General features: G+C 41.5%; 1 protein-coding gene across 1 annotated transcript in view; it reads right to left on the bottom strand.

Annotated features, from left to right (window-relative positions):
* Positions 1 to 22,053, bottom strand: part of LOC105929095 (kelch-like protein 29) — a 202,255-nt gene that overhangs the window by 165,479 nt on the left and 14,723 nt on the right. The window lies entirely within an intron of this gene.

Raw genomic sequence — 22,053 nt, 5'->3', positions numbered from 1 at the left:
CTTGTCTTATATCTTAACCCACTTCTACTATTCTACTACAATGTACTTTCCTCTGTAATATTTTTCATTCATTCATTTATATATATATATATATATATATATATATATATATATATATATATATATATATATATATATATATATATATGTGTGTGTGTGTGTGTGTGTGTGTGTGTGTGTGTGTGTGTGTGTGATTTATTCGTTTTTATCAGAGTACAGCACTTTGATCAACAGAGTTGTTTTTAAAGTGCTTTATAAATGAAGTTGTATTGTATTGTATTGTCTGTGGCTTTCAAATTACGATCCAGTACAAAGTTATGACATAGAAAAAAAAAAAGTTTGATTAAAAGGCGTCAGAATTGGTAGCTTTGCTACTTGGTTGGTCACTTTACCAAAATCTGCGTCACTAAACAACACAAGAGCAGCCCCTGAACAATCATCGTCCTCCTGAGCAGGAAACATCAACTGAGCGTCAGCTGGAACAAGAAAGGCACAGCAGGGATAACTGCACCGCAGAGACCTGAAATCAGCTGAAGTAATTTCAAACTGAACAAACAAATCAAATCAGAGGACCTAGCTGCACTTCCAAGCTGCTTTTGGACACTTTCAGATTCCAGATTACAATTTGTCCACAAACTACAATGATGTGAATTGCGAAGTGAAATGACACACAGCTACATATATATATATTAGTGCTGTCAAACGATTAAAAATTTTAATCGCGATTAATCACATAATGTCGATAGTTAACTCGAGATTAATCGCAAATTAATCGCATATTTTATCCTTTTATTTCTGAAAGTGTAACAGCCTGTTTGGGCATTTTAATGTGCAATTTTGCAATAAATGACACTAATAAAATACATGCTTGTAAAAAAATATTTTTATTTTGTTATTTTTCAAGCACTTTTCAGAATTGGAATGAAAACATCCTGGTGCCAAATGTTAAACTATAATGTCTATATGACTAATCATAACGCCCTGATGTTTACACAGTGTGTAAACAAATGTGTAAATAAATACCTGTTTTGGTATACATGGTATTCTGCACCATGTAATCTACTTTCAGCAGTTATCCCCGGTTATTGCACCGTAAACTGCAGAAAATACGGGCAGAGTTGCTCTGTCTGCCTTTACTACCGTCGGCTCCTATGGCGGAGGGATATTTCAGCTGGATACACTCAAATGTAGTGCAGGCAGGTCTCATAATAACCCCTATTTCGTCACTTATTTTAGAGCCTAAATAAGCGATTTCACTTTCAGAAACCTGCCCGAAAAAAAAAACGCAACCCGTGACTCATGAAATGTAGAAGCGCTTTTAGAAAAAAGCCCAAAGTCGCATGTGTCCGAGGGTAAAAGAAACTTTTGCCAACAGTGAGCGCAGCGCGGGTGTGTTTTGCTACAGTTTTCTAGCTCTCTTGAAACTACGGAAAGCGCCGAGGGTAAAAGAAACACAGTCCGGAGAGCGCGGCGGGGGAAAAAACATTAGGGAACGGTGTGTGTGTTTTGACGCGCGATTAACGGCGACAAAAAAATTGTCGCCGTTAAAATGGGTTTACGTTAACGCCGTTAATAACGCGTTTAACTGACAGCACTAATATATAGATATATATTGCATCCAAAAATCTAGCATCCGTTTGTTTTCAGCCATTCACACTTTGATACCCCTAAATACCCCCAACTTCCTTCAACGATCCCCTTATTTTCATATAGAGTCCAGTTAGGTATAATTAAATCTCAGTATAAATGCAGCTGCTCTGTAAAGGGGTCAGAGGTTTGTTGAAATACATTAGAGAACTAATTACAGAACGAAAAATAGTTTAAAACTAAATCTCCAGCTTTAAACCTCTACCAGAGGTCTGTTTATTCTGTGACAGGATCAGAGAAAGAGCATGGCACAAGTGCAAACCAGCCAGCGGACCGAATAAGTGAGGAGAGCCGCCAAGACGCCCATAGTAACTCAGCTGCTAGAACCTGTTGACGTGATAATTAATAATAAAGATAAAATAATGCCACAAAAAGTCATTTTGGCAGTTTTTTCACAAGCCGAAACGTAGGTCTGAAATATAGGGCCGAAACAAAACCCGAGCAAATGGTTGTCACGTCAGAAGACAAGGTAAACTCTTCTGCCTACATTGCAAAACTCTGAGTGTGGTGGTCACCATGCAAGCACCGCCCCCAAGGTAAAACACGGTGGAAGCACATTAAAGAAACATTAAGGTTCAGGATTCAAACATAAAGCTGCTGAATATCTTAAGAGCTGTGAATACTTTTGGAAGCCACTGTAAGGTTATGAACCATCGGCAAAATGCATTTTAATAATTTACACACCTAAATATATAAATGGATTCAAGGCCCCCCAACACCTTGGCTGTGTTTATATCCCCTCCAAAGAGGGAAAGTCAAGCCCAAGAAATCTATAAGGAACCTAAAAAGACATTTCGTGCCATTTTTATTATGTGTATTCCTCATGCATTTTTTACAAACATGGCTGAAATAAACTGCACTCCAGCAAGTCAAGGACACATAAAATTGAAGCACTTTAAGCTTTACCATTACACAAGGGTGCAACTTTCTGCAAACCAATAGTCAATATCTGAATAATCTCCATCTCTTTCACCTTAACCCAAGTTCATCATTTTATGGTATGTATTTACATTTTTCAGACAGATGTGCAAAAGCTGATGACACTTTCATGTCAACAAAGTGCAAAATAAACCTGTGCAGAATGTTATCTGTTACCCCGAGGGGAAGGGGTGGGGGGGATTTGATGTGGCATCCACACCTACTCACGTTTACCTGGGGGGAAAAGGCAATGTGAAAAGAAAAAAAAAAGTGCAAAGTGACGAGAATTAAATGTCATCACAAAAGCCCACCTAAGCCGAAGAACCTAATAACGTTGAAGAAAGGCTTTTGCAAATTTTTTTATTAAAAAAGCCGGTAAAAGAAAAATGCACATCCCAGTGTCCAGGGCATCGCTGTTTCCCTGAAACATTTGCCCTCTCGCTGATGTGATTCATCCAATCTGAATCACACGGTGTGATGTTTCCGACGGCACCTCGAAGGCAGCTTAATGTGTGAGGTTGATGTGGTCACAGATCTATTAAAAAAGCCAGGTGCAACAGCAAGCTAGGTTAGCACAAAGTGTGAGTGCATTTATATGTGTGTGTGTGTGGGGGGGTGGGGGTGGGGGGTGGATATGAAGACATGATGAGCACTGAATCAACTGATAATTATTAAATAATATTAGTTAGAGAGTACTAACACAAATTAACAATTTTTAATTAGAAGCGGAAGGCACAGTTTTATGTTGTTTTTTCCCACTGGGAGAGGAAGGTGGATGATAAATTTTAAGTAATGAAAGCCAGTCATTCCAAATATACTGTCATAAGCACAATCCGGTGTGCTGCCACCACACAACACCGAGTTGTTAACGGAATGCATGCCATGCAAACAATCATTCTTTCTGTCAAAACCAAATTGCTACCTGGATTTTTCTTTTTTTTTTTGCTTGTTTTGTTTCTGGCTGGCAGATGTATTTACATTTATACAGAAGCAGAAACCAACTGGATTCTCAATTTATTTAACTTCATTCCAAACTGTGCAATAAAATTGAGCCATACTGGCTATAAATAAATGGGACTTTCTAAAAAAAAGAAAAAAAAAAGATTAATTTTAAAAAATGTCGTGATAAGAACCTGTATTATTCGTTAGTGTTTCAAAACTAAAAATTACTCACTTTACTTTTCAGAAATTTCTGATTTGTACTGTATTAGTGAATTTGCCACATACGTTGGTCTGATATTTATTTAGGAGTGCAAAACACACTGAAAACAGATTCCTTTAAGCACCGGTACAATATGCTTTTGAAAAGACAGGCCTGCGTGACCATCATTCACACTTGGGTCAGAGAAGATCATGATGCACATGTTTTATCATTTAAATGCATTTATTTTATGGTAAATGAAACAGCAGATTTACTCCGTAGCCTAACACAATAGTTTGCAAAAGTTTTTACCACCCTAAAACGATTTAAATTTTTTTAATCTTAACATATTTAATTTGGATTTTTATTGGTGAAAGACCAACACAAAGTAAATCATACGGCAAAGGGAAGTGGAAAAAAATGAAATGATTTAAAGGGGACATATGATTTTCAGTTCTTCCTTTATACATAGAAATCATTCAGCTGTGGCCTACATAATGTGGAACTGCAATATTTGGGTCTGAATTCCTTGTTACGTTACCCCCACGTTGCCCTTTCATACTGCTTTTCTGAGGTGTGTCAGAGAGCAAATCATTTTGTTACTGTGTCTTTAAATTGAAAGGAGTCACATCAAACCCAGTCCCCCTCCATATCCCAGAGAGTTCAATTTCAGCCATTTTGTAGTATGCTGGGGGACGATGTGATAAATAACTGAGCTTTGGCATCCTTTAGCTTGGACTACAAAAGGCAGATTAGCAAAACTGGTAAGCCGAAAGTCCACTATGTTTAGCAGTTCCGCAGCAAATACTGTGACAAAATTGTTCAAAAGAGGTAACAGAAAATATGGGTCAAAAAATTTTGGGTAAAAAATATGACCCAAAAAAACCCCAAAGATGTCTGCACAGTTCCTAGACAGACTACATTAAAATTTTCTGTACTCCTAGAGACTCCAAGTACGCAAAATGTTTTAAGGGCTAAAAATGTGGATTCCTAAAATTCTGTTTGTATATAACTTCCTTTAGTGTGATATAACTAAATAAAATCTAGAGCAAACTTTAGCCCTCAGAAGTCCCCTAATTACACGTGTTTTATTTTAATGTCAGTGTTGGTACGAGTGTTGTTTTAGGCCTCAGAGGTTTGCAAGATATCATAAGTGAATAAACAGCTTTAAAAAGAATAAACAACACTGTAGACGGGCCAGGGAAAACTTCCAGGAGATATTTAACGCATGCAGCCAGAATGCCCATGGCAGCTCTGGAGGAGCTGCAGGGGTCCACGGCACAGGTGGATGAATTTGCTGGACGAAGCAATTAGCGGTGCTCGCCACAAATCTATCTTATGTGGTCATTAAGAAAAACATTATTGAAAGGAAATCATAGGCCAAGAGCTGCCCGTGAAACTGGACACTGTCTCTCTCCCCTGTTCAGGACTTACAAGCTTCTGCGTTACATTAACGCACAGTTTTCTGAGTGTATATAGCTTCCGTGTATATATAATTTTAACTTCTTATTTTACTGTATTCTTATTTTTTGTCTGCACCATCAACACCAAGTCAAATTCCTTGTAAGTGCAAACCTACTTGGCGATTAAACTTGATTCTGATTCTGATAAAAAAAATATTGTTTTTTTTACAGTTTGCCACAAACCACAGTGGGGACACCGCAAACATGTGGAAGAAGATGCTTTATTTTAGATGAGAGCCCTGTTTAACTCTTTGGTCCAGATCCAAATGCTGTGCATTGAAAAAAAGAAAAACACTGCACATTGCTTTAAACACACGGTGAAACATGGCGGTGGTAGCACCATGCTATGGGGAAGCCGGGCAGACGTGATTAGGGGATGGCTGGAGCTCAAACTCCTCCATTATGCGCTTGCTGGTCTATCCCACTCACATCTAATAAAAAGAATGATGTCTGCGGTTATAACAAGGGAAAGTTTAAAGGACACAAATATTTCTGCAAGCGCAGAGGACATCAGAAAAAGGCAAACATTCATCCAAAGCATCAGGAAGGACGTCATTGTCTAGCTCAGCGCAGGGTTGAGTAATCCATCCTCCCCGCGGCAGAGGACAATGTCATCATGGACAACACACGGGCCCCAACGCAGAGCAAATGTGCAGCGATGCATACGCAGACACCACGCTGATGGACAATCACGTAAGCAGGTCCACGTGCGCAAACACTCAGCCATAAGAAAAACAACGTCACGTGAAAAGAATTCAAACAATAACAGCGACGTGGTGCTGGTGAACAGTTCCTGGCTGGTGCAGATAAACATACTGTCTGCTTGAAGGGGATTTGATAAAGTGGGTGCCTAACGCGTCGCCATCTTCTCTGTTAATTACGGTTAAGTTAGAGGTCCATAAATGCCTGGAAGGGGACAGAGCGTTGTCTTAATCCACATTATAAACCCTGGTGTAAAAAAAAACAAAAAAACAACAAGGCTCGGACACAGGAAGCCTATAAAAGCACCTTTGTAACCTGTGCGTCTGTTGCGAATCACCCAGAAGGTTCAGGGAGCATCCAAGTTCTTTTCAGAGGAGCATGTGTCACAGTAAGTGCTGCCAAGTACAAAAAAAAAAAAGAGTTTACCATTTGCTATTTTGACTAGCTCACTTCTCCTCCAAGAGCTCAGAGAGGCTGAGATTAGAAATTAAACCTCCCCTCATATCAGGACTGCTACAAATGCAAAACTGGAGGTTTTCACGTAGAAAACACAGAGAGGCACGCTGTGAAGCTCACTGTGATAAACAACGGAGCTGTGGGCTAAAATAAGGGTCAACAAGATTTTAAGCCAGTAAAAAAAAAAAAAAAAAAAAAAAAAAATGTAATGAGATCTGATTCGGCCTTTAAAACACATCTGAAGAGAAAATTTCTGCTCCGACATTAAGAAAGAAACTGCAAAATTACGCGGATGCAGTGCAAGAGATTGTTCTTTGGTGTGTCCTTCGCTAACGCCAAAGCAGGAAAACTCAAATGACCCACAATGGGTTATTTCTAATGAGTCTGACACCGTGATGACCTTGAGCAAAAAGACCAAAGTATCAGGGTATTCAGACTTGGGATCGTGTAAACCATAAAAAATCCTTTATTTGTCCCGTGTAATGCCCTCCATTTGTGACAAAAACGACTCCAACCGTCGCAGCGGACGGACAGAGGAAGCCGTGCGAATGAAGTTTTCAACGATCCTTTAACTTATTAGGATACCGTTGTACAAATGGGGCTGTTAAATCTGGAGATTTGTCGTGTTTACAGGTTTCTAACTGAGCGTCTCGGGGGGCTGCAAATAGGGCAGAAAACTGGAGCTGAGTAACCGCTGCTGTTGTGGAAGACAAATGGAACTGTACCAGAAGCCCCAGTGAAAAGCTTCCCTTAAAGGCCAACCAGCGAAAGGCATTACGCAACAGAAAGAAGATCTACTTGTGTCCATTATATGAAAAAAAAAAACAGGGTTTAGCTTCACTAAAGCCAAAATAAAAGCTAAAATCTGCCTGAACACCGCAGTGTCGTGCCCTCCCTTGTGTCCTTCACATTTAGGCCCCTGCTGGCGTCTGCTTAGGGAATGTGAGGGAATGTCAGTCTGCTGCCCAGCTTGTCTTACACCTCGTCGGTGTTTATGAGCTCGGCTTGTGGACGGTTCCACTCTGCCTTTAAACTTCGGCGACAGGGATACCCCTCCAAGTCGGCTCTAAGCCGCGAGAAAGGCCAGACCACCCGTACGTCCGTGGCCCCCGGAAAACAAGACGGTACAAGAAAGAGAAAAAAATCCCATGGCACCGGAGCAGCTTAAGATAAATGTCACATCTCCCCCTGAAGACAGAGGATATGTGTTTACTGTGTAACTTTGTGAAAGTCATAGCAGCTCGAGCAGAAAGGTTAGTAGAGGGGGTTAGGAGGTATGTGGGAGTCTTCTCGGCAGACTGCACGCATGGGATGAGCTTCCACAGCCTACAGAGTGGAATCAGGCGAGTAATCTTTGCTTTTCATCACATTTTTTCTCCCCCCCACCCCACACCCTCTGCTTTTTTTCCTCCATCCCTTCCTTCTTCGGTATCCTCCTCCCTCCATTTCACCTTTTCTCTCCAGGGATAGAAAACAATCTGTTAGGTGACTGGAAGGCCCCGCAAATTCTGATTGTGCACAGCATGCTCCAGTGCTTATGCATTGCTGGCGTGTCCTTGTAAAGTTGTAATCTAAGTTTTAATCTCTAATATAATACTTTTTTTTTTTTTTTTTTTTTTTTTGCAGCCCGCAGACCAGAGCGAGGCAGTACATAAGAAAACAGCGCCTGTATCAGAGAGGCTTGGTGCAGCAACTTGACTGTAGCAGAATAATGATAATAATCAACACTATATTTCAGAGCTGGGGAGAAAAAAAAAAAACCTTTCAACAAACCTAGAAGCAGTGGCACGTTGCTGTTTCGGTATGTCATCGTTACGGCTGAAGAAGGCTATCAGGCTTAAGGAGAGCACTACTAGCCAACAAAGATCACTTGATTGCAGTGCAGGCCATTATCATTTGTCTAAGTCACGGGAGAATTATATCTCTTCACATGCAAAGCCTGTTGCTAACTCTGTGGAATAATGAGTTGGAGAGGGCAGCAGTTCTCGCTAATGTCTAGTCCTGTCATTAGTATTTATTAGATGCCCTGCGTGCATTATCAAACCCATTTAAAAGTTTCCGAGTAGAGAAAAGTTTGGCAATCCACTCAGATAAGCGGGAACAGCACCAGCGTTAGCACGTCGTTGCCGGTTCTGGACTGTATTATTTATTTATTTTTTTTCTCTTCGCCGTGCCGCTGCACAGCATCTGCTGCTGTTTCAATTACAAGCTCTCTCTCTCTCTGTTGCAATTATGACTTCTCATTAGATAAAAACACCCACTACTGACCACCTTCCTTGCAACATCTGCTCTGCTAACAACGCTGATAACCCATTCCTGGGTAGTTCAAGGCTGAAAGCGCACAATGGCACTTGTGCATGCGGCTCCCAGCAGTCAGTCCGGTTACATCAGCCCGTGCTTTAGACTCTGGCTCATTTTGTTTGTAACATTTATCGACCCATTTAATAAATTATTCTGCAATGGCTTTACAGTTTAAGTGAAAACGGTTGTATAACACCCACATCTCTAATTTTTAGAGCCATTATTCCCTCTATAGTGATATGTTTACACAGCCTATTACTGCAATGATTTCTTTAAATCAGGAACTGGCTGCAGACGTTTTCTTTAATTCACACGGGGAAAGAATTTAACATTTCAGGCTTAGATATTTTCATTCATCACCCATTAGCGGTTGTTTAACTGTGCCGCCTTAAGTTACAGAGACATTGTATACTTTTTTGCAGCTATCTATTCATTTCTTGTATATTTCACAGATGACGTTTGATGACGTTTTTAATCAGAGATGGTGAAGCTTATTTAAATATGTTGGTTGCCTGGGTCTGATTTTCCTGTTAAGCAATGTCAACATGTTTTCAGCAGCATCTACGATGGGGCCAGTCAGACTGATGGGGCCCGTGTTCTCTCACTAATGCATTAACAAAAGTAGCCAGGTGAACGACAGCGCACAGCGTGTCACACCCACACCCAGAGGATTCGGCCTGAATCACTCTCTCGTGCACTGACTGTTCAGCCTATAGAGGCCACTGCGATAAATGGAAGATAACTCGTTTACAATTGTAAGACATATATGGTAAAGAAATATTTAACTTCAAAACTGTCTTACCTTTAATGCATTTATCCCTTCCAAAGCCAGTTAAATTGCGTGTTTGTCATTATTCTCTTTCTGAAACGCACAAATTTTTTCAGAAAGAAAATGTACCCATCTGACCCGAACTTGCGATCAAAATAAACAAGTTAAGTCAGCCAAGAAGCACTCAGGACCCAGGCAACTGGAAGCTGCTGGAACTGTAGTGCCACTTTTTTTCCTGTGAAGTGAGTTTTACATCACTTCCAAGAATTCCCGCCTGCCCCATGGATCAAGCAAGTGCCCTCTGGAGCAAAGTTTTATGATGAAGAAAGACAAGCTGACCACTCAGTGTGTTACACTAACGCTACATCCACCCAATCACCCTCACAAAACACACACACACATTCATACATCGATAGGCAGAACAATAGGAATAAAATTGGTAAAGTGCCTTGCCCAGTGGTACATCAACTGGAGACAGGAGGAAGCTGGAAGCAAACCCACAAGCTTTTGGATTGCAGTTGCCACAAAACTAGTAAGAGTTGAGATGAGGCTTTAAAAGAGAACAAGACTGTAGTAACTGTCAAACATAGTGTTGGTAGCGTCATAGTGAGGGGGGAGAGGGGGGGGGGGGCAGTTTCCCAGCTGGTAGTACTGATATGTTGCACGTAGTTGGTAGAGTAATAAAAAAATTTAAAAACTTCAAATTCATTAACTTCTCCACCAAAATTTGCCACCTGTTGAAATTTCAACAGGTGGCAAATTGTTTGGTTCCAACAGTACAATCAGATGAGGAAAGCAAGCAAACCATAAGCTTCTACAATGGTCAGACCACAGCTGTATTAAAAACACGCTACACTTAAAAGCCACGTTCATGAAAAGACACAAACTAATTTAAATGAGGGCAAGGTGAAAAGGAGAAAGGGAGGGAGGAGGTCAATCTTGTAAAGGTTCAAATATTCAGAGAGAATTTTGCCACAAACTTGTAGAGGAACCCAAAAAGCGCTTCTTTTATTCATCAGTGTCACTTTCTAACAGACATTTATCCAAACATCAGTTGGGATGTATGCAAATGTTTTAGACTAGATTTAAAACTCTGGCCCTTTGTGGGTTAGAGAACATCCAAAATTTATTTTAAAATGCTCACCCAATTCAGGCTCCAACAAATCACTGAATTTCTCACACGTATCTTCATGCCACTGTGTTAAAAGAACATATACAGCTCCAGTAAACCAGTATTAGCCCCTAACTGCAACAGCATTCCTGCTGAGGACCAGTGTACGCAAACTTCTGACCTACACTAATTGTGCAGAAGTATCCTGTCGTTAAATTGAAAGTCTCTACCTTTGAAGAATCTTCTAATAACCTAGAGCAAGCTCAAGTTTTGAGGAACAGGATTCAAAGCAAGCCTAAAACGAGTTTGCATGTTTTCTCCCGTCCCTACAATTTTTTTCCAGCTGTCTTACCTCCCACCCACAGCCCAAACACATTCATGTTAGGTTAATTAGTGACTGAACTCTCTGTGGGCGCAGTTGTGAATATATGTGGCCGCCTGCCTTTTTGTGTTAACCTGTAATTGCTCGCCAAAACTGTGCTAGCTTTGCCCCAACTCACCTAATTTGATTTAAGATTATTAATGCTAATAGCGGTGGTTATCCCTACAGTCTCCTTTAATCACAAGCAAAGGGTCAGGATTTTGTTGGACGTGGATATTACTGCCAGTGGCAGAGCAACGTAAGCCACCAATAGATGGTTGAACGATAACAAGATCATAAGAAGGAATTTTGATTTAAAATGAAAAAAGGAATGACTCGACAAATGTCGTCATCGCCTCAGCTGATATCTAAAGTTCTACCAGATTTTTGGTAGAACATGGTAGATGACAGATTTTGTCTCATCTACCATGACAAAAAAATAAAATAAATATATATATATATATATATATATATATATATATATAGATATATATATATAAATATATAGATATATATATATATATATATATATATATATATATATATATATATATATATATATATATATATATATATATATATATAATGCCCGTATTCATAAAGAGCCCCAAGACTAAATGTACAGTAGTTCTTAGTGACGTCATTTTAGGATTTTTCTTAGAATTTTACCTCGTCAAGATTAAAGTTAATCACAAAGCAGCCGAGCTCCTAAAGTGAAAATGTTTTTTGAGTAGTGAGGACATTTAGCGAGCCCTTACTCAGAGCCGCTCTCGTCAGCGATCTTAATCCCTCTTATACTATAACTCTTTGTTAGGAATGTTAGGCTAAGATCGGAGCTCTCTGAGACACTTTGTGAATACACGCACACGTGTTTCTTAAAAAGCAACATAGTCAAAGTTCAAGGGTTTTAGATACAGAGCCAACACAGTTTTAGACTGATAAAAAATAACATAAAATTGAATATGAAAAGCATAAAATAAATTGCATATAAAAATATAGCCACAAATCTAAGCCACATACTCATATTTAGGAAGCGGCTGATGGGAAAAGGAAATTTAAAAAAAGAAGCCTGCTTAGAAATAATTCAGATTAAAGAATCCCAAATTATTTTTGACACAAGCATACGACCTTGTCTCTGGATGCTCGTTTTAATCATCATTTTTTTGATCACCCTAAGGGCAAAGAAAGTGTAACAGAGACTAAAATCTTTTGAAAGAGTTGAAATAAGAGAAAGCTACACTTTACCCTCTTTTGAATGTCAGGGAATGAGTGATGCAGGCCAACAGGAAATCAAAGATCTAATGAGCAGATCTTAATTGTGTGGAACATACCCAACAAATAATAAACGAGCAACAAAAATGACATCCGTTGGAGATGCATTGCTGTTGAACGGACTATCAGATTCAGTCACGTGAGGCGGCAAAATGGCCGGTTATAATAATGAACAAAAATATCAGAGCAAACTTTAAACCCATTTTTGGGAACTTAAAACTAAAGCACTGAAAACGTGATAAATTGGTGACTGTTTTGACGACAATATGACTTCAGATTTAAAAAAAAAAGAAAAAGAAATTGTTACCTTGCTTTTGCTTTAGATTTTATGGTTCCTTGTGGCTGTTAAATACATAACGTGTACAGTGATAGAGCGATAACAAAAAAAATGGCAACGTATTGCACAGCCCTATCCAGTTCTAAATCCTTTTTTTACGCCAGCAGTAAAACATCGGAGCCGCATCTGAGAACACTGCAGAGGTTTCTAGATGGATAGGGTACCTGTGCAGACTGGTAGGGCCAGACTTGACTCTCAAGAGCAAACTATACATCCTTCCAGGCCCGGCAAAACAAAAAAAACAGCATGTGCCACAACCGCCAAGAATGATCACCAAGCAGACAGAAACCAGAAACCCTAACCTGCCTGCAGCTGATAAACACGAGTCATGGTGAGCTTTTAATTACAACATAAAGAGTTAGGTGTGCTGCCACGTTTCAATGGGACGTTTAGAACACGGCGCCCAATTCAGTTTCGCCAGAAGTCGTAAAATAAAGTCGTCTTTATTTGTTTAACTGCTGTACTGGCAGGTTACATACCTAGTTGAGCAACCTTGAATTAGAAATACATACATATTTTATCCAGCTTAGGTTCTAAGGACAATCATTTTCCGTGTTGTTATCCATTTAGACCTCTGCCTCCATGTTAGCGTCCATTATGGCTCACTCCTGGCAGTCATATTTCAGCTCAGATACATAAGGCTGAGCCCACTTACAGCAGCTGGAGATGTATTCCTCCAGGAAACAGCATCTCAGACTGGATGGCGTCACATCAGAATCCGAGTAGTTAGTTACCCGTTTGAAAAAAAAAAAAAAAAAAAAGAAAGAAAAGAAAACTAAATCACCTTGAAACTTGTTTCTCTCGGTCGATCCTGGTTGTCTGCTATTATTCTACCGTCAGCCATTACACACTGAAAATCTCAAGACTACGTGGAAACAACTGGGCCTTTTCACGCGTTTTCTAAAAACTTGGCACTTAGCAAAATCCATCATTTGAAACCCGTATTTATTTTTACCTCTCTGTTTTATTATGAAATTGTATAGTTGTTGAAAAGAGCCTCTGGCCATTTAATGTCAAAAAAAAAAAAGGTGGAAACGCATGCAACAGTTAACAAGTCGGAGGAACATTTTAAAAGGAGGAGGAAAGAGGTTAAAAAATATAGGAACTAGGAAGCTTGTGATGGTGTTAAGAGTGAGGGAGAGTGAAAGAAGGAAAACTGTAACAAATAGGGTTGGGTAGGAGCCACAGGTTGATGAGGCGACAGAATTGAGGGTAGTGAAGATGCGGTGACGGGTTGAGGCAGACGGCTGGGCGGCTGCTCCGGGGCTGCACCGCGTCTGTGATTATGCATAAAGCAGCCGGGCTGTCAGGCTCCGGGTCCTGCGCTGCCACCGAGCTTTATCTTGAAATCCCGGTGATTAATGGAGGCAGCCGCCGCGTTCTGCATGGAGTAGGTGGACGAGGAAGGATCAATCTTAATGAGCTATCTGCTGTCCGTAAATTAACTGAGGGGGGGGGGTAACAATGTATGGGTTGGCTGGCGGGGCTCCTCTCCTTTAAAATACAATAATGAGGGCGAGATGGAAGGAGGCCGTGCAGGCTTCCCCTTCCTGCTACTTATGACACTCTGCTCCTGCTGACCCCTCAGGTTCCCTCCCTCCTCCTTTACCCTTCCCCTGAAACATGGAGATGCGCTAGGACATCTCAACAGATGCCGTCCAAAACAAAGCTAAAGACGCGCCGTCAGGTGGCTTCTGGCCATGCGAGCGCTCTGCACCTGCCGTCCTAAAATGAGATGTTTGACTCAGTGGCATTAATATGCAGTCCCCATGTGGACCCGTGCGCAAAAAAGGTTGCATATCGCCACAGTATTGGCCCTATATTAATTTAAGAGAATTACCTGCACATACAGAGTCCAGGCTGATTGGAATGAATTTCAACCTCATTAATAATTTCCAACGCTCCCAGAAGGTTGTGAATCCGTTTCCACCAGAGCTAACTCGAATTAAAAGAATGTCATGAGAGGGAAACGGGAAGAAGGGAAAAAAAAAAAAAACATTTTCACATCAGTGCATTTCCTATCCCAAGTTAAGCCTGTTTTAGATTCATAATAACCCCAGTTCTGCTTTAGCTAATCCTGATGTGGATAGCTTTAAGATAATCGCCCAGCACAACACCACAGTGATTCTAATTAATTTGCCCCTGCTTATTCTGCGCACGCTGATCTGAGTCAGCATGTTGGGAAAAAAAAGGAAAAAAAAAAAACTAATTCTGCAACTCTTACAACATATTTAGCTTCCATTTGTTTCAGTGAAAGTTTCAGATTTTGAAAAATAATTGGCAGCGGGGATGCAGTCAAGAGTCTGCGTGATCCGGCAGAGGAGAGACGGAGACAGAGGGAAGGGTCCAGAGAAAGAAAAGGGGAAGGTTTAATTAATGTGTTCACTATGATTAATGGTCTCTGTGTGGCTATCACAAACTGTGGCTGTGTTTTTAATAACTGGTCTGTCACCCGCGCAGTACATTCTGGTGGTTGAATCGAAATAAATATTTACACGTCAGTAGTTATAATACCTTAAGCTCAAGGTTGAGGACTGGAGCATTTACAGATGGCATGGCAAAATCAAAAAAAATAAATCAAAAAATAAAACAATCTGTTTGTGAATGTTTTCCTCAGAGACTTTTAAAACCAAAATCCACAACAACAACAAAAAAAAATCCTCTTTTAATCTAGTACTACAGGGCATCTTCTCAAGTTATGACTATAACATTTTATGTGTTTATTTAGATCATATAGAAAAACACTCAGAGATCATAAGTCTGAGGTGGTAGGACAATTATTTGCGTGTAAATAATTGTCCTACCACCTCCTCAGAGTTATGATCTTCTTAGATTATACAAATAGGTAAAGATAGCTATGAAACAGAAATGTAAAAAACCATGACATGTGACTTTAGCCTCCAGATTATATAAATCATAAACTCTATAGGGATTATAGAAGCATCTTTTGCTGCATCTACAGCTGCAAGTCTTTTGGGTATTTCATATTTCTTCTAGGGGTGTGAATCACCAGCTTTATCACAATACGGAGTTACATCGATTTGTTTGGTTGGCGATACAATATTTGCCAATATAATAAAGTCTTCTGCAATTTAAAATCGATGTGATCGACATGATGCAAAACCATCTGCCCATCTAACACTATTATTTACACTGAAATTAACTCACAAGAAAGCAAAAACATGATTTGACCATTTTATTTCTAACCTCTTACAGGCATCAGGCATTTAAATCAATAACATCATCCTTATCATTTAAAAAAAATACTAATAATATTATTACATCACATGTTCACTTTAGTCTCATGCCTTGTGAATTTTAAAATAAAAACTACGATATGGATGGATATTTTCATTTTCCATGGATGTAATTGGATCGTTAATCATTTAATCGATATATCGATGTGGATCGATGTATCGTTATACCCCTACCAGCTTCGCCCACCTAGAGTCTCAAACTTTGCCTATTCTCCCTCACAAAACTGCTCAAGCTCGGTCAGTTTGAATGGAGAGCGTCTGGACAACAACGATTCAGGTTTCACCACAGATTCTCAGCTAGATCACGCTCTGTGCTTTATAGCACATAAACAGGGTTTGAGCTAATCCGTTGCTTTGTAGCTCTGGCTGTTTGCTGCTGGATCTCTAGCCCATTCTGTGCTTGGGAACCTGTAACAGGTTCTTGTCTCCGCTCCAGAAAAAGCATTCCCACTGCATGACACTGCACCCACCATGTTTCTCCACAGGGTTGGGGTGGGTTTAAGATGGCGTACAGCGTTAGCTTACTGCTACGTAGTGATTTGGAGGCAGGATTCAAAGTTGAATGGAGTTCTGGAAGAAAGCACCTTCTTCCACATGTATGAGGTGTTCCCTGCAGGGATACGTAGCAAACTGCACACCGGATTTCAAATTGCTTTCTTCTACCAATGAAGTTTTTTCCTCCTCTCACAAAAAGTTTTTCGTAAGTGCCCGACTAATAGATGCGCTAGCATATCTGACGTCGTTTCCTCAGGCTCTCTGAAGGCAGTTAGTTGAAATTTATTTTTATTTCGAGGTGTAATAGTAAAGGGGGCAAATTCATTGGCATGTCACACTATTTTTATTATTATTTTTTTAGCATTATGTGCACGAATACTACTACTATTATTGTTATGTCTTGGCCTCATAAAGAGAGGCTGTCCCCCATTCCGTCAGCTATAAAGTCCTCGTCTACTAGAAAGACGGTACAAGTAGAGGGAACCAATATGCTCGGGGACAGCGCTGCAGCTCCGGCAATGTGTTCCACCAAAAAAAAAAAGTAAACAAACACAAATGTGTAATTAAAAAAATCTCGCAGGGGCCAAAGTATGACTAAGGCAGATAAGAGGGACGGAACAGCCGCAGCAGAGCAGGGGTGTGCGGCGGCGCTGGGGATGCGAGGCCGTGCCAATCTCGCCGTGGCAAAGTAAAACTCTGATCTTAACTCAGCAAGACATCTTAATTGCATTCACTAGCAGCTCCGAAGCGACTCGGGTCCCCAGATGAAGGTTGATGTGAGCTGACTGGAAGATGAACTTCCTGGGCGGAGAGGAGGCTGGGTGCTGCTGGACTAGATTGTGTCACGGCCCAGAGAGGGGTGTGTGTGTGTGTGTGCGTTGTACACTCACATGACTTTTGTCAGAAGACTGCAGATGCTCATTGTGTGTTATGCTCTGTGTGTAAGAGAGATAAATAAAATATGAAAGAAAGCTTTAGAAGGAGCAGGCCCAGAGATGTAAGGACAGGTTACAAAGATTGACATGACAGAGGAGGCGTTGGGGTTGCGGCGTTTGCTTAGCGCTGCAGCAGGTGGTCTACGAGATCAGCCTTCGGCCCCGGACTTCTATCACAACCAAATCTGCCAACATGTACATCTCCTTGCTTTTAGGCGGTTACAACAGAGTTTACAAGGGAGGAGGAATAAATAAACCCCAAGCTTCCACTGTGAACACCTACCGGTCCTCAGTAGACGCCAATCTAGGAGAAGGATGTCATAAACACGATTTCAGCAGCTGGCGTGGGCAACAGGGATAACAGGCACAGATCTGGAGAAAGGATCCCTTTGATTTTTTTTATACGGATGCATCTTTTGGAATGGCGAGCTGCTTTTAAATAGTGCTCGGTCACATTCAGAGCTAACGTGCTCGTCCCCGCTGAGCGAGGAGCCGGCCCACTCGGACGGACACTCCATCAGCCAGAGCATTGATTTTAATGACTCGGTCAACAGACGCACGCTCTCAGCATCCTCCTCTCGCTTTACCCATCAGGGCACCAGCCTCTCTCTGTCTCCATCTCTTTCTAATCCCACCTCCCGCCGTTCGCTACACCCTTCTCTCCCTCCGCCGTCCCCTTAAAAAAAAACAACAACAACAACAACGGCAGTCGTTTTGGATTGCCCGAATTTCAGCAAAACGCGAGGTCAAAAAAACGGGACGGCCGGGGGAGCTCGGAGCCACAGATGCGGCGGGACCGTCGGGTGGAAGGAGCGTGGCAGGATTTGTGTTGTTTCGTTTCGATAAAAATCAGCATCGGAGGGGAAAAAAAACAAAGACGGCTCAAATAAGCAAGAAGTGAGCGGCGGGGAGGAAATTAACAACCGGTGAGAGGGAGTTTGATTTGTGCGCCGTGACAGGCAGGTATTATAAAAAGCCCCGCTGTGGCTGGAGGAACCAGGTAGACAGATCACAGCCAGGTGGCTGGCGCGTCTCAGTAGGTGATGAAGTCAAAGCTGCCTTCCAGCAGCTCGGCGCGAATCCACATGCACGCGCCTCCAAAACACACTAAACGCCGCAGACAGACGGAGCCAAGCAGACGCTCGGATGGACACAAAGAGGGGGAGGGCAAACTTTTGTTGATGTGCCCGCTGATGCAGAGCAAAGACAAATTGCTCCCTTTGAAGGCGCAGCCAAATCAAACGTGGACGGCGATTTCTGTCACCGTGGTGTTTGGCGTTAAGGCTGCGACGGCTGACATCTGACAAAAACATCACCCTCAGTCACGCCCAGGAAAGTTAGGCACGCGTGCAACTGCGCACACACGCCGACGGACACACATGGCCTGCTGCCAGACAGCGTTGAGGACAAATGGCTCGGCCCAATCCCGCGAGATGGAGGCCCTTACTGTCAAAAAGTCACAAACCCACATCAGCTTCCAGCACTATGTTACCAGGCTCAAAGCCCTGTTTATTTCCCTTTATATATTTATTTGAAGTGCAGCGGTATATTTGTGTAGCTGCTCTTGTGGTTCAACGAGATGCTCCACAGAATCTATTCGGATGCCAGATGCGAGATGCCTGTCTATATAGCATGTTGTTATTTCCAAACGGTGACAAACTAATAATCGGTCAAGAGCCCTTTGCAGCAGTTTAACACGCTCACAGCCACTCTACAGCTTCACGGCCCCGCTTTTCTTTTCTGAGAAAAGAAGGAAAAAGTCTTTTAATTTGTTCATTTGGCTTTATTTTAATCTTGGATGAACATGTCTATATTATTATAGACATGTATTCCATATACAGGGCTGATCGTGGCCTAGTGGTTAGAGCAGCGCGCTTGCACTCAGAGAAGGATGCAAGTACCCGGTTCGATCCCCAGTGCCGGCATTCTGGGTTCCTGAGCAAGACCCTTAACCCCTGATTGCTCCCCGGGCGCCGCACATGGCAGCCCACTGCCCCCCAAGGGTGATGGGTTAAAAGCAAAGAACAAATTTCATTGTAATGTATGTTTCAATGACAATAAATACGATATTACTACTATTACTAATATATTTCTGAAGTTGATGTGCGGCAGCTCTTCCAGAGGCAGAAGATCAGGAAGGCTCCTGGCCCAGACACCGTATCACCATCCTGCCGGAAAACCCGCGCAGACCAGCTGGCGCCAACTTTTACACAGATCTTCAACAGGTTAGTGGAGCTGTGTGAAGTTCCCTCCTGCCTCAAACACCCTACAATCATCCTGGTCCCCCCCAAAACCCTCCATCTCTGGATTACACGACTACAGCACCGTCACCCTGACATCTGTAGTCTGAAGTCCTTTGAAAGACTGATGATGGTCAACCTGAAGGAGATCAAAGGGACCCTTTTTGGACCCCCTGCAGTTTCTCTACAGGGCTAACAACTCAGTGGATGATGCAGTCAACTTGGGACAGCCCTACATCCATTGACACCTCGACGCTCCAGGGACATATGCAAGGATCCTGTTTGTGGACTTTTGACACCATCGTTCCGGACATCCTCCGCACCAACCTCACCCAGCTCACTGTGACAGCCTCCACATGTCGCTGGGTCACAAACGTCCTGACTAACAGGAGTCAGCAGGTTAGGCTGGGGAACTTCTCGTCCAGCAACCGGGCTAACACCTAATAGAGAACAGAGAAAACTGAACAGCTTGAAAATATGACCTAAAAAGAACACGAAGATAGGTACGCAGCACCTGGACAGACTACATTCAACTTTTCTGCTCTCCTAGAGACTCCACGTATACAAGAAAATGTAAAAAAAAAAGAGTGGATTTTGCGTGACATATCCCCTTTAAAATTAGAGATGCTCAGGTCCAGCATTAGCATTACCGACTTTAGCAGTCTCCCCTGGGCTTTTCTAGATTGCAGCTTGTCTCCCAGTTTAACAAGCTCACAAAATTTTTCAAATCATATATATCCTATCATAGCTACAAATAAAAAAGTTTAAAATAATACAATAACGACCGTTTATCAGCCATTATTTCGTTTGTCTGCTGAAGCTCCTTAAATATCACTGCATGGAGCATTCTCCTCCAATTTATCCTTGATTGGATCTGATTGGTGATTGGCAGGACAAATAGTGAAAAATCTAAAAATGTTTCCCTATTGGGTAAAATGCACCCAGACATAGACCACTATTTCTGCTCTTTAAATGCAACAACTTTACACTGTTTTTGAGTCAAAAAGTATGGAGGTTAGGGACACATTCTTTGATGCACTGGGGATACTTAATACTGTAGTTCCTACTGTAATAACACTGTAATTCCTTTATTTTCCATGAGTTCAAAATAACTACTTCTATCAAAGGCCGTGGAGCACGTTTTCCTTCTTTGCATTAAATTCCTATGGGGGAAACAATCAATCAAAATGAGAATTATAAAGCACAGTACTCAGAGAAAAAACTGAAATCGGTATCAGTGCAAAGGAAATCCTGAATAGTGCATCACTGTAAAAACACACGATGCATGATCTTAATGTGATTTACCGACTAGTCCTTTTTATGGTACTTTTACTCGTGAGAAAAATACCCACCCCATTAACAGACATTAAATAACTGCATTTGCCAGGATTATATGCTATTTCCACAAATATATTTGTATATTTGTATATTTGTATCAAATCAGCTTTATAATCTGTGCTTGAACTGCTTTTTCATGTAGTCTCCATACCTTTGTCTTATCACAATTTTTTTTTTTACTCCCGACAGAAGGTTGGCACTTTGCACGGCTACAACAGAAGAAAGCTTACTCTCCACAGCTTACCCTCCATATTTTAACATTATGCCAGTACAGCAGGACAGAAGGTAGCCTTGCCACATTTAAATTCAGCGTTAATTGATTTAAAACAGACAACATAACACCCCGTGGTAGGTTGGAAATTGGGACTTTTTTGAAAAGAAGCGGAAAACTTAAAAAGAGAGACGCGAGGACTGAACGGGCGTGGACAGCCAGAGCAGTCAGCTCGGCATTACTGTGGGAACGGCGGAAATGTAAAGGATTCATGTCAGCCTGGAGATGCTGCTGAGGAGATGTTATCGCTGCTAATTAAATGATGCTGGCTGTTTCCCCTACTTTTGCTGAGTTTGTCACTTTACTACTATAACTTGCAGACTGAAATGTGTTTAAATGCAAGAAAAGGGAGGAACTACAGGAAACTGATTTCAACAATTACTGTAATTCCAATCAGGCTCTATATATATGTCATTGGCCAGGGAGAATACATTTGAACACGTAAATGGGTCTATTAGGGACTGAAGTGTCTAAAAAGTTCATATTCAAGCGGACAAAGCGGATGAGCCTATCCAATTACCCACTTCCATTTCTACCTGCAGCCTCATTTCAATGTATCACAGGCAGCCGCTCAAAATAATTGCTTTTCGCAATCTACAAGTTCATTGGAAGCCATTTTATTGATCAAAATGAGTCAGGTAAAAGAAAACAATCTAAGCCCAAATTAAAAGCTTCATTAAATGGGAAAATTGGTTGGGGAATTGCCAACATCTGTTTTTCGCGGTCTGCGTCATAAACGGGCAAGGTTGAAGCAAACGCAGCTTTCTGGCTCTGCAGACTCCGACGCGAGGCGGAGTCTGCGAGGCAACCTCACGCACAACGGGCACGAGTCAACAAGGCTTCAAAAGATTTCAAGAGAGATGTGGCGGCGAGGACCGAAACCGCTCGCTGCCTTGTCTTTAGTAGGACTTGTGTGTATTGCAGCCAAGAGTGGGGGAAAAAAAAAAAAAAAAAAAAAAAAGATTAACCTGACACAGTGAAAACCAATTTCAGAACACAATATTACAGATGTTTGCCGTGGTATAGCAGTCCGGGATCA

Source organism: Fundulus heteroclitus, chromosome 15, assembly GCF_011125445.2.
Source record: "Fundulus heteroclitus isolate FHET01 chromosome 15, MU-UCD_Fhet_4.1, whole genome shotgun sequence".
In the NCBI taxonomy this organism is placed as follows: domain Eukaryota; kingdom Metazoa; phylum Chordata; class Actinopteri; order Cyprinodontiformes; family Fundulidae; genus Fundulus; species Fundulus heteroclitus.
This window is presented reverse-complemented; position numbering and strand designations above follow the sequence as displayed.